Genomic DNA, 15,810 nt, shown 5'->3' with positions numbered 1-15,810 from the left:
ATAGCTTTTGTATCTATTAGGTGGGAACTCTAATAAATACAATAAGGTGGTGTAAATAATATATATAGTAGTATCATAGCATATCTAGGATAGGACATAGTAGGTTGGGTGCAAAAGGAGACTTTTAGAAAAAACATATCTTAGGTATAAATAGATATGAGGAAATAGACTTAGGATTTATTTACTTGTGCAAGTATATATATATAAATAAAGATGAGAGAAAAAATATATATGGCAAATAGTAGGTGGTAGAAATATGCATACTTATAGTGTAGCTACAAATATAGTACCTAAAGGATTTTGAAAAGGTAGAAGGAAGATGGGGGGCAAGATTTTATGCATTTCTCCCAAGCCCTATGAGAAAAAATTAATGCATGGGGGATTTCAATTTACCCTATCTCACTAGGAAAAAGCAATGGGCTTCGGTTTTTGAAGGCACAATTTTACTATGAAGGGAACAAAGAGGTTTAGCTACCAAAGAATGAGGAGGAGAACTATGTAGTTCACGATTAGAAAGAAAAATGCCACCCTATGGCTACAAAGGAAAAACAAACTAGCTAAACCAAGCCAAAGTTGTTCGGTACCAAGGGTTATGCTAATAGAGGAAGGATACTACCAAGGTGACACAAACATTTGGATACCTAAAAGAGCGTAGAAGCCAAAAAATATTAAAGAACTAGTAAGGATTTAGCAACAACAAAACATACAAGTCAAGCCCGCTAAAGAGAAAGTGACCATTGAAAGAAAACATAAATTCATTTGAAAAAGAAAACTACAAGTGATATCTTATTCCAATAATAAAAAGAAAGAAATAGCCCCAAAGGAACTTGATGAACCAGAACCACCAAAAATGAGCATCATCACAATGACAAGGGTACAAGGAACAAAATAGGGGCTAATCTTTGCCAATTGGCTATTTTTGAGGTTTTTTTGCAACAAAATCACCCACCCAAATTTCGGCTACTTTAAAGGGTTTTAGAAAATATTTGCCCAATTTTGGACATTTTAGGGCTTTTTTTGAAAACATTCGCCTCATTTTCTATAATTTTAGATTTATATAGGAGTAATAATTGCCAACCCACCTACACTTATATATTCATGGGGCCGCATCTTATTTTTTACCCTACAAGGGTAAGCATAAAGTAGAGGAGGAACCTTTCATAGTTGCTATCATAAATCCAACTACTATTTTCATCCAACCAGTGTCTGGAAGAGGAAATGCATAATTCAAAAAGGAAACTGGATAATCTTCAATAATAATATTCTTCAACATTAAGATGAGAAAACAAATTCTAACTCAGAGGAGTTAATAAAAGGAAAGTAGATGAAAGATAATAGAGACAAGAGTCATGCCAAAGGTATCACAAGTTCAATGGAATCAATCTATAAAAATTGATGGGTATAAGAAAGTAGGTAACAGAGTAAGTTCTTCCCATAAGCAAGAAATGTAGAAGGTATTCCAAGACAGACTATGGTGGCCCACCACCCTTAAGAACACTCATAAATTTGCAAAATAATGTGACATGTGCCAGAGAATAGGGTAGCCCAATGCAATAAATAGGTAACCCGTACAACCTCTAGAACCATTCTAGAAATGGGGCTTGGACTTTGTAGGAGTGTTCAAACCTACAGCCCAAAAAAACAAGAAACACATATATATTAGTAGCATCATATTAGTGGAGGTAAAGGAAAAAAGTCCTCGTATACTATCTAGAGGAAAATGGACCAACCAAGTCAACCAACAACAAGATCTCAAAAGGAATTCTAATCATGATTATAAATGAGAACCTGTCTGACTATGCACTCTAAATTGCGAGCCTTTCAAATAGCCTATAAGAGCATAATTCCCCTCACATCTTTCAACATGGTGTATGATTTAGATGTAGTAGTACCCATGAAATTCCTAGTGCTAGTCTCATGATAGTTATCACAAAGAGGTTGAGTCCAAAAGACTTAGAAAACCCAAAATTCATCAGTTGGTGCTAGAACTGGATAAAGAAATACTATTTAGCACTTGGACCATTGAGATAGTGCAAAAGAGGAGGAAGCTACAAATAAACAAGAACAAAAAGTTCAAAATCTTTAAAGAAGGAGATGTAGTCCTATTATTTAACACAAGAATGGGGCCACATCTTCTAAAACTAAAGACGAGCCAGAGGAAGTTAGGGACTAGAACTTTTGAGCTATAGACATTGGGTGAGATAACCCTCAACAAGCCTAGCTAATGGAGGACTGGAAACCGTAATCAAAATGTTGCCCAAATTGTCAAATTTCCAGAAGAAGAAAGAGACGGGTGTGTTGATGATTAATGTGTGCTAGAAAAAAAGAGAGCCAAATGTCAAACTGGCAACACTAATAATAGGGGAAGAGAGGGCCACACATAATTTCTCGGAGGGTGGGGAAGGAAATGACTGTACTTAATGCCCATCCCTATCCACTCATTATTTCTATGACTTTTTGTGCCATTTATGCAGCCAATCTCAAAGAAATAAAAGATTATGGGCAATGGAGGAAATCTTAGTGTTGAGTGTCAGCATGCATGGCCCAACAATCAATAGTATTTAAAAACCCATTCTAGTCTAGGTGAACCCATTCCCCTCATTAATGACTTTGTGCTTTCTAGCTACTTCTACTCTATGTAACCTCACTTCCTACATCCCCTACTCGCTTTCTTTGTATAGTGCCCCAGGTACAAAGATGATGGAGTTTGAGCACCTCTACTCAACCCTACCACAAAAAACAAAAAAGCATAAGCAGTGTCTAGAATAAATTGGCCTGAAGGAGTTCATAGAATTACCATTGGGAAGAACTCCAAATCAATCTCCATGTAGATGAACATCTAGGGAGAGGCTACACAAGAGGAAGAACGTACATAGTAATCTACATGGTAGACGTATTCAAAAGAGGGCATGAATGACATACCCCCATCAAAGGAAAGGGATTTGGTGGGGTCACTTATGATAAAAGTAAAATAAAGCAAAGCTATGCGTGGCAACATGAGGTGAGCCACAAGAGAAGAAGAAGAAGAAGAAGAGGAGGAGGAGGAGGAGGAGGAGGAGGAGGAGGAGGAAGAAGAGGAAGATGTGAGAGAGGAGGAAGAAGGAGAAAAAGAAGAAGAGAAGGAAGAAGAAAAAGAAGAAGAAGGAAGAAGACGGAGAAAGAGAAGAAGAGGAGGAGGAGGAATAAGAGAAAGAAGAGAGAGAGGTGGAAGAAGAAGAAAAAGAAGAAGAGAAGGAAGAAGGAAGAAGAGGGAGAAAGAGAAGAAGAGAGAGAGGTGGAAGAAGAAGAAAAAGAAGAAGAGAAGGAAGAAGGAAGAAGAGGGAGAAAGAGAAGAAGAGGAAGGAAAAGAAGAGAGAGAAGAAAGAGGAATAGAGAAGGAGAAAGAGAAATTCCCGACATCTATTTTGAGCGTTTCGGCTTCAAATTTTTCACCTCCTAGCATCAAGTTCAACCTTCTGGCTATTTTGCGAATTCCTTGTCAGTAATAAAAATTCAAACTTGACCATTTTCAGACTAAAAATCTCAGTTTTTTATCTTTCGGGACTTGTCTTTGACATTCAGGACCACCTCGGGCTTTATCATCTACAATATCTACTCAATGCTACATCTTTCTTGATTTTGTACCCATATGACATACACCAATGAGTGAGGTAAGTGTTTAAATTCCACCTTGTTCTAGTTTTTTCATTAATTCATTGTTGCAAGCTCAAGCCATACTGGTACTCCTAAATGATCTCTTATGTATCACTGTCCAACTCTAGTCCTTTGGAGGAAATTTATGTGCTCTTGCTTTTGTTAGTGACACATACACAGCTTAGCCTCAAAAAGTGCTAAATGTACCCCAAACTCCTCATTCTCATCTTAACGCTTTGCAATGGAGATAAGTTTTCTTTTGTCTTTTAACTTTTCATATTTTGCTTTGTAGAAGAGATCTTCATTGGATTCATATGCTTAATGTATAACTTTTATTTTTGCCTCCAAAACACCTAATCCTTTGTTGCACTTTGAAATCTTAAGACAATCAAGGAAATATATGGTTTCCATTTGTTTAACTTCTTGTGTGCACATGGTACATCAAAGTCACGTGAGTTATGTACTTATATCATGCTATAGTTTTTCTCTTATTTGATTTTAATGTTAGCACTTATGGTTATCTCAAACAACCCTTAAACAAGCTATCGCATAATTAATACTTTGGGAAGATGTCACCATTGGTGGAGTTTTGCAAATATCAATCCACCAGCTTGTTGTGTATCCTCACCTTATTCTTTTGCAATTATAACCATTGTAATCCATATTGATGTCACATACTTTATACTTGTATTAGTTTTGTGTAGTCTATGCCTCATGATGTTTTCAAATGAGTTTATCTCACAATTTGTTCGCTAAATTTGCAAGCATGCAAAGTTTTGTGTTCTTTTTTTGCCATATCAAGTTATGTCACTCAGAGAATAGGTCCACTTAACCACTACCTACTCGGAGATAAGTAAATTTTGTTCACTAATTTTGCAAGCATATTGCAAAGTTTGGTGTTCTTTTTGTGCCATATCGAGCTATGTCACTCAGAGAGTAAGTCCACTCGACGACTATCTACTCGGAGATAATAAATTTTCCCTATATTTTCACTTACTAATAGACCCTTGCTACTAGTAATCTCTTAAATTTTTCCTGTTGCAGCAATGTAACCCACTGAATCACAAGCTAAGTTCTGTCTAGTTTTTCTTTATTCATGTGTAAAAGTCTTCTCAAGTATATTTCTTGTGTTCTTGTTTTGCAATAACACATCTAATCATTTTTGTATCCTTTTTGGTTTTAATCCGAATTTGAGAATGTTGCCACTCTTTCTAAATTACATTTATCTGTATAGTAAATGTATATAATTCAACTCAACTTTTGTAGTGACAGTGGCTTGCCTCCTCGACACTCTACCATGGAGCTAATATTTTATATTGCAGTCACACATCAATCATGTACTTCATCTAGATACATTTCTTCTCTCAAACTCTATAATATGCTAATTTAAGGTTTCTATTTATCTTCCATAGTTTAGAATTTTTGTAGACTTCAATGCATTCTACCTCAATGTATCGGAATTTTTCTACATGCTGGATGATTTCCTATCAAAAGAAGCAATTGTGAGTGAATCCGACCAGTTTTACCTAATGAATGAATTGTGAGTGAGTCCAATCCCATGTGATTGAGTGAATCCAACCAAATCCATGTGAAAAATGGTTGTTGAGTGAGTCCAACCAATTTCCTGTCAAAGATGGTTGTTGAGTGAGTCTAACCAAGAGCCTCTGGGAGTTAATTGTGAGTGAGTCCAATATAATTCCAATATGTACACTGCAAATTGATGTGCTCTTGATGTGCGAGCCAGTTGTGATTGAATCCAACCTAACTCCTCATGCACACGATCCAAATTCTTTTTGCGCTAATTCTGGAGTGACTCTAGCATTTCACGGTTGCTATTCTACATAACTGAGGATAGTTGCTCTCTTAAAACGGGAGGACTATTATGAAAAATACATTATTTAATTTTTGTTAAAATTAGTTTGAAATCTTGAAAAATCAAACTCAATCAAAATTAGCTTGTTAACTATTTTTAGTAGAATAAAAGCTGTAAAAATACTCGTGGTGGTGGGGATGGGGAAGACCACACACAAGGGGGTAATTAGTACCCAGGCTGTTGTTTTTTTTACTGCATATTTCTTGAGGTGAGCAGTTAATGTTTCAATATTTGTGCAAGTTAAAAAAAGCTTTATATGGATTAAAGCAAGCACCTCAAGCATGGTTTGATAGATTCTCAATCATTTGAGAAACATTGGCTTCAACAACAACAGTTATGCAAATCCTTCACTCTTTGTGAAGATAGAAGGAAGCAATATAATAATTTTAGTGCTTTATGTGGATGATCTTATTTTGATAGTAGGTAATGATGAAGAAAAGAATGCTAAAGAAAAAGCATAACTTTGTGTAAAATTCAATATGAAAGACTTAGGAGAGCTTAGATATTTCCTTGAAGGGAAAATAATCAAAAGAAAATATGTCGTAGACATGTTGGAACGATATGGTTTGATAAATTGCAAATCTATAACCACACCTTTGGAGGTAAATGTAAAGCTTGAAGAAAAAAAAATCAATTTTTAAAGATGAAACCATGTATAGATGACTTGGTAAAACTAATTTATCTCACAAGGCTAGATATTGCTCATGCATTTGGAGTGGTAAATCAGTTTATGTAAAGCCTGAGAAAGCCTCACATGGATGTAGTGAGGAGAATTTTGAGATCCATTAAAGACACGGTGAATCATGGACTTAACTCTATTGGTGTGAAGATGAGTTTGAACCTCATACATATTGTGATGCAGATTGGGTAGTGATCCATCATCAAGGAGAATATGGCCAACATACATGGAAGTAGCACTCAGCACAATCAGCTGCAAGATGTAGTGTTTGGAAGAAAGATAGAGCACGCTTGATATGTAGGCCATTAATCTTAGTGCACACAGAGAGAAGCACTGTGCAAAGGTGAGGAAGCCATAGTTCAAAGCAAAGATTAGCGACTAGGGGAAGAAGGAGGCATGAATGGCAAACTAGGATTTAACCTACGACTTAAAAAGCACTTGCTAACTCTACCTCACAAACCAAAACCTAACCATAGTTCCAAACCTAACTACCACCATATCCTTCTTAAATTACATAACACTACGCATTAAAACTCTAGATATAGTGAATCAAAACCATATATAAAAGAGAACACACAAAGGGACAAAAACTCCAAGACCTTGGACGTATAAAATTTACCCCACCTCCATAATGCCTTACAGAGGGCCAAACCAAAACGCCCAAGTTTGATAGTACAAATAACAAGTTGCGAGCGTTAATAAGTGGTCATTTGTGGGCTTTACAATGCATGGGTGGCTTTCATAAGCCTTTGTTGCATTCTTCTCTCCTTTCTTTGCTTTTATTATGACCTTTACAAGTTCTACCTATGGCAACAATTGCACCTTGATCTTGATTTTGTGGCCTTCAACTCTCTGAATCACCTAGTTGGCATTAGCAACAAGTTTTCTTGGTCTTCAAGATTCTAGTGCTCCTAGGGTGTGTTTTTTTGCGAGCATTTTTTGAGCGAGTGCTTTTTGGTGTTGAGGCGAGCGGTTTCTCTCCCTGCCCTTCTTGTATTCATCTACTCCTCTCCCTCTACTATCACACCTACAAGATGTTGAGCACTAGACACCAGGGGCCACTATCATTGCAACTCATTTACAAAGGCACCATATTATGATCTAAAACTTCCATTATATTCCAAAGCAAATTTGTAAAACCACAACATTACATGACAAACCCCTACGAGATGTTGAACACACACAATAATACATAAAATCATGTGTGTACATAATGTTCGTTACTTCCATAGGCCACTATCATTGCAACTCATTTACAAAGACACCATATTATGATCTAAAACTTGAATTGTATTCCAAAGAAAATTTACAAGACCACAGCATTACATGATAAACTATGGCCGAGATGTTGAACACACGCAACAATACATGAAAGCAAGGGTGTACACAATGTTCTTTACTTCCAAGGTCCACTATCATTACTACTTCTTCACAAAGACACCATAGAGAGATGCAACTTCTGTATATGTCAAAGAAAAATTACAATATTGTATAAATATGTTGAATACACGCAACAAAATATGAAAGCATTTGGGCCTCAATTGTGACAATAACGATAGGTCATAACCAACTACACTTTGCAATCGTGTCCAGGGAGGCATTTTGCGTTGAAGGAGAGGCCGTGGAGGAAGAGGGGGCGTTGTGGGAGGGCGTGTGAAGGTGAGTGCTCTTTGTCTCAGGGGGGTGCATTGAGGGAAGAGGGCGCGTTGAGAGGGGGGCGAGTGCTCTTTGAAGGGGGGGCGTGTTGAGGGGGGAGGGCTGTTGTGAGCCCTTCTTATCATTGTCTAATGGCTTACAAAGTCGTTAGACAATGATAGGAAGTTCCACGTGACATGTACATGCCACACGGCGTTGCCACATGTAATGCCCAAGCTCGGGCATTACACGTGCTACCACCATGGATAGCAAGTTCCACGGTGGCTGCCACATGTAATGCTCGAGCTCGGACATTACACATGGCATGCCTACATGGAAAGCGTTGTCTATGTAGGCATGCCATGTGCAATTCCCTGACCTTGAGCATTACACATAGCATGCCTATGTGGAAAGTATTGTCTACGTAGGCATGCCACGTTGGACACGAGGCATTACATGTGGGAGTTGCCATGTGGACTACGATGTCCACGTAGGCAGTGGAGAAAGAAAGAAAGCTGTATTAACGTCTACTAGAGGCCGAACTCGACCTATGAGACAAATCAATGTACAACTGTCAATGTCTTCTGGATGTCCACACAAAAAAAGGACAAAATGAACATGAAATAAACTATGAAAGTACTGAGCTAGTGGGGGGGTGTGATGGATGGAGCACTACTGCTAGAGGCTCAGTATGCAACCTATATGCGCAGGGTATACAAGAATGCAATGCAGATCTGTCTAGCTCCAACCAGTACCATAATGGGGGTGTAATATGTGATACATAGGCGATGGCGAGGCAAAAATACCTCGGAGCATGATCTCCGAGTGTGAGTGTAAGTGAGCTAGCCGCTCCTGGATATGGTGCTGATGTCGAGCCCGTATCTCTGTGATCTCCCTCTAATGTAGTCTGGGAGTTTGGTAGCCTGGTGCTTTCGGTCTCCGTCTAGCTCGGAGGTCCAGACGGGGAGAGAGAGAGAGAGAGCGAGAGAGAGAGAGAGAGAGAGAGAGAGAGAGAGAGAGAGAGAGAGAGAGAGAGAGAGAGAGAGAGAGAGAGGAGGAGGAGGGAGAGAGAAGAGGGAGGAGAGGAGAGAGAAGAGGGAGGAGAGGGAGAGAGAGAGAGAGGAGAGAGAGAGAGAAGAGAGAAATATTCCCACCATCTTATATGAGTCATATCATCCCTTGATTAATTAGGTTAACCTTTGTTGCTATGGATGAGGGTGGCAAGATAAATTAAGGTAATATTGGACACATTTAGAATCTCCATTTGTGGCTTGTCCCTCTTGGAAGGTCCCACAATTATTGGTGGATGCACTAGTGAGGCTAGAAATGCCAATGATTCATAAATAGGGTAGATAGGGCAGCATATGCATATGTTTTACATGGTTGATAACACTATAAGGTGTCATTAATGGGCATAATATACATAATAGGGTAGACATGCATAGCATGTGCAAAGGTGTTTCATGACTCTGTGTCTTCAGCAAAGCATATAATGAGCATAGTATGCACACGGGTTTGGCCTAGGGTGTGGACATTCTGGGCTTATGTAACCAAATCCCTTTATAGATACAAATCTCTTTCTCAATAGTGAGATAATTATGCTTGTGGACGCCATTTAGGATTCACTTACCATCATGTATCTTCTTGGTATTCCATATTTATTTTCTTTATGGCATTCTAATCCATCATGCCTCTTATTGGCATTCCATCTTTATTTTTTTGTGTTTCCCTAGATAAGGAAGATATCTATGAGTTTCCATTGGCACATCTACTAAGCTTTAACTTGATGTCATTTTATGCATATTATTATTTAGGAAGATGGCCCATCTATAGCATTTTAATGAGTCCTTTATAAGAAAGGAATTATGTTTTAAGACTTCTTAATCCTTTAAGAGAGGGGAGGGAAGAGAGAGAGAGAAGGGAGGGAGAGGGAGAGGGAGAGGGAGAGAGAAGAGAGAGAGAGAGAGAGAGGAGGGAGGATAGAGGATAGAGGAAGAGAGGAGATAGAGAAGAGGGAGGAGGGAGGGATGCTAATTTTTGAATATATATATATATATATCACATAATTTATTTTTTTAGAATTAATATTTTTTTAAATAATAATTACTTTAAAACGATCAACTTAATTAAGGGTGTTAATCACCATTCATTTCGTGTGTACTTCCTGTTCTGTCATGCTTTCTTGTTCTTGTGTACTTTTTTTTCCTCTTTTTTACAATGATATGTATAATCACATTTCCATCTTCTAAAGAAGAATGTATGTTTCAACAATGGTCGAGTTCTTGTGAGTGCAAAGTTCTTACAAGAAGAAGTAGCTCCCCACTCATTCAATGGATTGTAAGCAATAGTAAATATTGGGTCCTAAGAGTTGCATGGCCCTCTAGAGGCAACCTCTAATCATGAGGGGGAGGAGTACTATATACTTGAGGACTCTCTAATTACTCCGCAATAGTAAATGCTTCGTTAAACTCAAACCTATAACCAATAGCCATCTTAGATTGCCCACCCAAAGGACTTTCAACTCAGTCTAATGTGATAGATTTATGCAGCCCCTTACAACATAACAACAAAACCGGTGCATCAGCCTTATCCATTGTTGCAAGAGGAGATGGTAAGAGCATTTTGGAATACCTTTGGAGCATGAAGAAGGGAAACACATGAATAAAGATTTTGTTGAATGTCAAAGAGGTTATCAAGGCCGTGGAGATTCCTAGACAATATAATGGTGATATTGCATTTGAGTTCCCACCAACCATGGGAACACGTTCAAGAATGGAATCCATGGGGCATAAGTATGATCTCCACTAGTGGTCAAAGCCGCAAACCTCTAACATTTCCTTCCCTAGAATGTGTCGGAGAAGCCATTTGCCTAGGTAGTTTGAAGTGTGTGAATGAACTATGCCCGTGTTTAAAGAACGGCAGGGTGTCAAATACATCACATTTTACTGGAAGCATGCTAAAGGCACCGACCACCACTGGGAGAGGAGTGCAGCAATGTGTCTGGAAAGCTCCTTTGCCAATGGCCATTACTGCTTAGTGCCAGCGATGTGCATTGCTATATGCAATTACTACATCTATTATATGATGCCTTACACATCAGTTTCCATCAACATAATGTACGGGCAGGCACATCAAAGGCACTAACTGATAGGACAAAGCAAATAGTGTCCAGGGTGTTACGAGTAGATCGCAATGCCAGGGCAAGGAAGGTACAAATGTGTGGCCAAAGAAATCATAATGGCAGCGCTAGTGCAAGATGGTGGTTCCTCACATTTCATTGTGGGGAACAAGAGTTCATCAACATTATAGAGGAGATGGAAGACAACTGGTAAGCTAATTTGGTTGGGTAATTATGTTTTTGTAGAAGAGTTCTTAAATTTTAGATAAGCAAAGAGTGAAATTTGAACAATTTGATTTTTAGGTTTTGGAGGCCAGTCACCTTAGCCACCAATCTTCAAAGGAGAGCTTTAGCTTGGATGCACTTCTAAAGCTGAAGCAAGAGTGCACTTATGACTTCTTCCATGGAAGTAGGTTCATGAGGCAAGGGTCCTGAGGTGAGAAGTGCTTTGTTTTCAAGATGTACCATTGGACCCACTTCAAGGTTGGATTCGGTGAATCAAATGCAATGGACCAGCTCTGGCAACCTGCGACATGCATGGATACAATTCAACCACACCCGACGAACATCAGATTGGGTAACCATGGCTTGTTATATGTATGATCCAAGGTAGCATATTACAAATGTAGAGTATAAAAGTAGTCAGAGCTGGTGAAGTGTGTCACATCGTAAATGACTAGAGTTTTCACGTAGCATGCAGGATCTTTAACAATTGCGACATGTGAAATAATAGAGGAGGATATGGAGGCCCAATGTCTGTTATGGAAATGCATTAATGAAGTGATGGCAAACCATGGTTGTGAAAGGGCAGATTTCTTTGGTTTCATTGGCAAATGAGGCTCATGCTAACTGGAATGCAGTTCGACATGTGTCCACCGCCGACATGTGTCCAATGGTGGGAAAAATAACATCCTGACAGATAGGGAGAGGTCTTGCCTATTTCATTGGGAGCAGAGCATGGTTGCCCACACAACAAGGTATGTATGCGTTACATCTCAAGGAGAGCACAAAGCAATGTGCGAGAAGTGGCGCATGGCTCCTACCAGTGAAGCTACATTAGTGGAGGCTCGATCAATACGTCAATGGTGATGCAATGGTCATGTAATGGTGGATAGGAATATGCCAGCAATGGACTCTTGGTGAGCTGGTGGGAGGTGCGCATAGCACATTGGGCTTCAGTCTCATGACAACAATAGAGAGAAGTAATGATGGTCCAAATACCCCAAGAAAAAACCTAGCAAAAAGCAAGCATGGAAGTTGGCTTGCAGGAGATGCAAGATTTCTCTTTACAATGCATGTACTACACCGATATGGCAAATGCAATTTTTTAAAGCACTAAGGCAATCTCTTACTCTCAAGGCAAGCACATAGGGAAAGGACCAAGCTTGGAGAAACTAAAAGAATGGTTGTCTAAAAGCCCAGCCCAAGTGGTCCAAACAATCAATATGGCAAGTGAAGGAACACCCATGTATAAGGTGCCTACCCCTCTCACCGGTGTGACAAAGAAAGTGCATGTCACAAGAGATCGGCCACCCGTTGTGGTCATTGATATTGATGATGAGACCATGCATCGACCAAAGTATGATGCATACATGTACGAGACTGCAAGTATGCTAGGAGGCCAGAGAAGATCATTTTCAAGGAGCATGATACAAGCAGTACTGAGCGCAAGGTGAATGAAGCAATGTGGGCAATCCAAAGGACATGCATTGGCAGCAATGTCACATGCATTAGAACGCATCATGGGGGTAAGAGGTCTGGGCAACACATAGTTAGATCTGCGAAGGGTGTGCCTACACCATCTTTTGAAGGCTATCACAAGCACCCTAATGGTCTCATTAGACAATGAATGTGGTTCTACCCTGACCATGTGCTTCATTTCTATATTGTGGACACCAACATAGACCCAACGCCATTCAATCCACCACCTAAGATATGGCAAGTTGCTATAGGAATTGACCTCACAGATGAGGAGGTATATTCATTTATGGGAAGGTGGATACCAGGTGGAGAGCAAGAATGTAGAATGTGTTATGCCCACCCCACTTAGTAGCAGTGGGGCTTCAAGGTTCTTTATAACTGCAACTTCCAAACTACTAGCACAGAGGCTGGTGGCTCAGGCATGCGAAATGGCATAAGAGTCAAGTACCGCACGTCAGTATCAAAGGAAGCGGCAAAAAAAATAAAGGCCATTTTGAAAATGAAGCTACAGTGGTAGAAGAAGTGCAGAGAGCACAAGTATGAAGTTTTCAAGATCGAATCACACGCGGATGATGCACACATGGGAAAATATGATGTGCATGTGAAAGACAAACCGTGTTGTACGTGTCCAAATTTTGCAGATAGAGAATCCAAGAAGAAGTCGTATCTTGCATGCAAGCACTTGTACTTCATTTATTTGCATGTGCTAGGCTTGAGCGAGAACGAGAATACGTTCATCCACTAACCTATCCTATCGGACCTTGAGCTTTCAATGCCTTGTCTCATAGAAGAACCTACCCTAATTTAGACAATTGAATGCATGGATTATCAGTCGACCTCTCCCTCTCAAATAATTATGTCATGAAACTCTCTCCAACTCTCTTCGCCCCTCTCTCTCTTGATGGAGAGGAGGAGGGTATTCTTTGGAATCCGCTTGCTTGATTCCCAAAAAGCGCTCACTAGAAAATGCTCACAAAAAAATCCCCTATGCTCCTACAAGCTTTGTTGGGCATCATTCCTTTGTGCCTTTGTCATCTTGTCTTCATGGGCTAGTCATGCAGCTCGAGGAAAGACAATGGGACCAAGAGGGTTGCTTGGGAAGGGTCTACACGATGGTGGCTATAGGCATCCATGAGAGAAAGCCATTATGTGGGGGTTTTTGGAGTGGAAAGATTTGTTGGCGGGGTATCTAGGCCTATGCACATGAGAGGAGATCGGACAAGAACGTAAAAGGAATAGAATGTCAAGTGTGTGACTGCGTAGAAGGTGCAATATAAGAATGTAGATTTTGCAAAAGATTCTGTGATTTCCTAGAGAAGGTAGAATGTTTGGATATCACACCATGGCATATTGTTATAGACCCTAGTTTTGTAAGTCTCATGTCTTCTCATGCAAAATTTCAAAAACCAAATTTCTCATGTTGGTTTTTAAAACATATTTTTAAATGATATTTTCTTTTTGCAACTCTTTTCTCCCTTATGTATGTTTTCAATGGTAGGACACCATTTGCAAATGCACAATAGTGATTTTGCTAAAGCAAGCCACGAATGCCAGCTCAGTAGGTTGAATACCACACATCACATGAGCGCGTTGCATAACTGCAACGATGAAGCTCCATTATCCTTTAGATAAGAACGATCCGTAGTAGCCGAGATGGAGCTTGTTGCCATTGGCAACAAGTAGTTTTCGGGTGATGATCTAGCTCAAAAACAAGTGGCGTGCAAATGTCCGCCACGATAATAATACTAATAGGCTTAAGACAAACCTTAATATATAAAATTTGACTTCTTGAAGGAAAAATGAAGAAAACCACCACCGTCAGATAGGCATTTTTGCGAAAACGTCCATGTGAACCATCTGGATGAAGGTTGCTATTAAGTAATGGAGTTTCATGTGGATGAATGTCGCTATTAATTAATGGAGTTTTTTTGGAAGCCCACGGTGAAAGTGCTTACCTCACCGTGCAGTGTGCCGCCACACTTCCATCAGTTACTCTGCTTATGAAGCCGGTTGCGTTCCACTCACTGCTTCCGTGTCTCTCCATACGAAGACGTTCATACAGCACCAGGATGCAAGGCGAGGGAGGAAAGCAAAGCGAACGCTGTGCCATCATCACCGGCGTTGCACGATCCACTGGGATCGGTCGCTGCCTCGTCCACAGCTTCCTTCAGCAGGTGCGTACGTTTCTGAGCATCATTAACAACGCAAATACATTTTTTAAAACGTGTTTTTCACTGTACCTCCATAGCTTGTGGCTTCAGTGCTTCTCATGCCATTTAGAAAGAAGCTCATGACCAGATTTAGCACCCCCCCCCCCCCCCCTTGTGCGTACGTTTCTGAGCATCATTAACAACGCAAATATAAAATTTTCCTCCTGAAAAGAGACTTCTATTCAGTATGATAAAAAAAAAAAAACCATAAAGGGAGATTTCAAATCAAGAGGAGGAAATCTCAACCAATCTGGTGCCTTGTGTTGCCATATGAGAGGTAGTGAAAAATATGCCATGATCCTACTCCCTCGTGAACTGGCCACGCTTTCTCTTTGCAGCCCTTGAAGATCCTTGACTCCTGGCCTAAGTGGCCATGCGCTTGTGAATAATATCACACCAAATCCTGCAAATACACTGTGTATCATAAACCAAAGTGCCCTCCATAGCCTTCGTGCATCTAGCCTCCCAAATGTGCGAGGCTCTATGATGCTAGCAGGCTCTGTGATGCGAGCAATGATCTCCCATGTAGTGTCCAGACTCCAACCTCTGTGCTAGTGATATGTGGCTTGACTTTGGCATGTCTTGAAGACGGCACTGTCGACCCACGCCATGGGGAATCCTCATGACCATATCTGTGTCGTTCCCTTCAAACTTAAGTTGAGGGCTCGATTGTGTCAACCAAGCAATAGCACCAAAGCAAATACATTTTAAAAAGTGGCTTTTGCACTTTACCTCCACAACAAAGGAATTGTGGTTTTAGTGCTTCTCATGCAATTTAGAAAGCTCCTCATGATCAGCTTACCACCCCCCCTCCCCCTTCCCCTTCCCCTCCCCCATCTCCCGTGCCCCCCAACCCACCCACACACACAAAAAAAAGAAAAGAAAACTGCAGGAGAGGTATTGTGAGACCCATACAAATCCTACAGCCATGGCTGACCAGCAAGACAATGATTTTGGGCAT

The 15,810-nt window shown here is 40.1% G+C and overlaps 1 protein-coding gene across 1 annotated transcript in view; it reads left to right on the top strand.

The window, feature by feature from the left end:
* Nucleotides 1-14,538: 14,538 nt before the first annotated feature.
* Nucleotides 14,539-15,810, top strand: part of LOC147619076 (uncharacterized) — a 16,390-nt gene continuing 15,118 nt past the window's right edge. The window contains exon 1 of the mRNA XM_086774281.1: nucleotides 14,539-14,813. The gene's annotated coding sequence lies outside the window, so the exon portion shown is untranslated. The remainder of the gene's footprint in view (nucleotides 14,814-15,810) is intronic.

The sequence above is a fragment of the Cibotium barometz genome, chromosome 34, assembly GCF_041138505.1.
Source record: "Cibotium barometz isolate CiBa-2024 chromosome 34, ASM4113850v1, whole genome shotgun sequence".
NCBI lineage: Eukaryota > Viridiplantae > Streptophyta > Polypodiopsida > Cyatheales > Cibotiaceae > Cibotium > Cibotium barometz.
The sequence above is the reverse complement of the archived record's forward strand: the minus strand, read 5'-3'. Positions and strand labels throughout refer to the sequence as shown.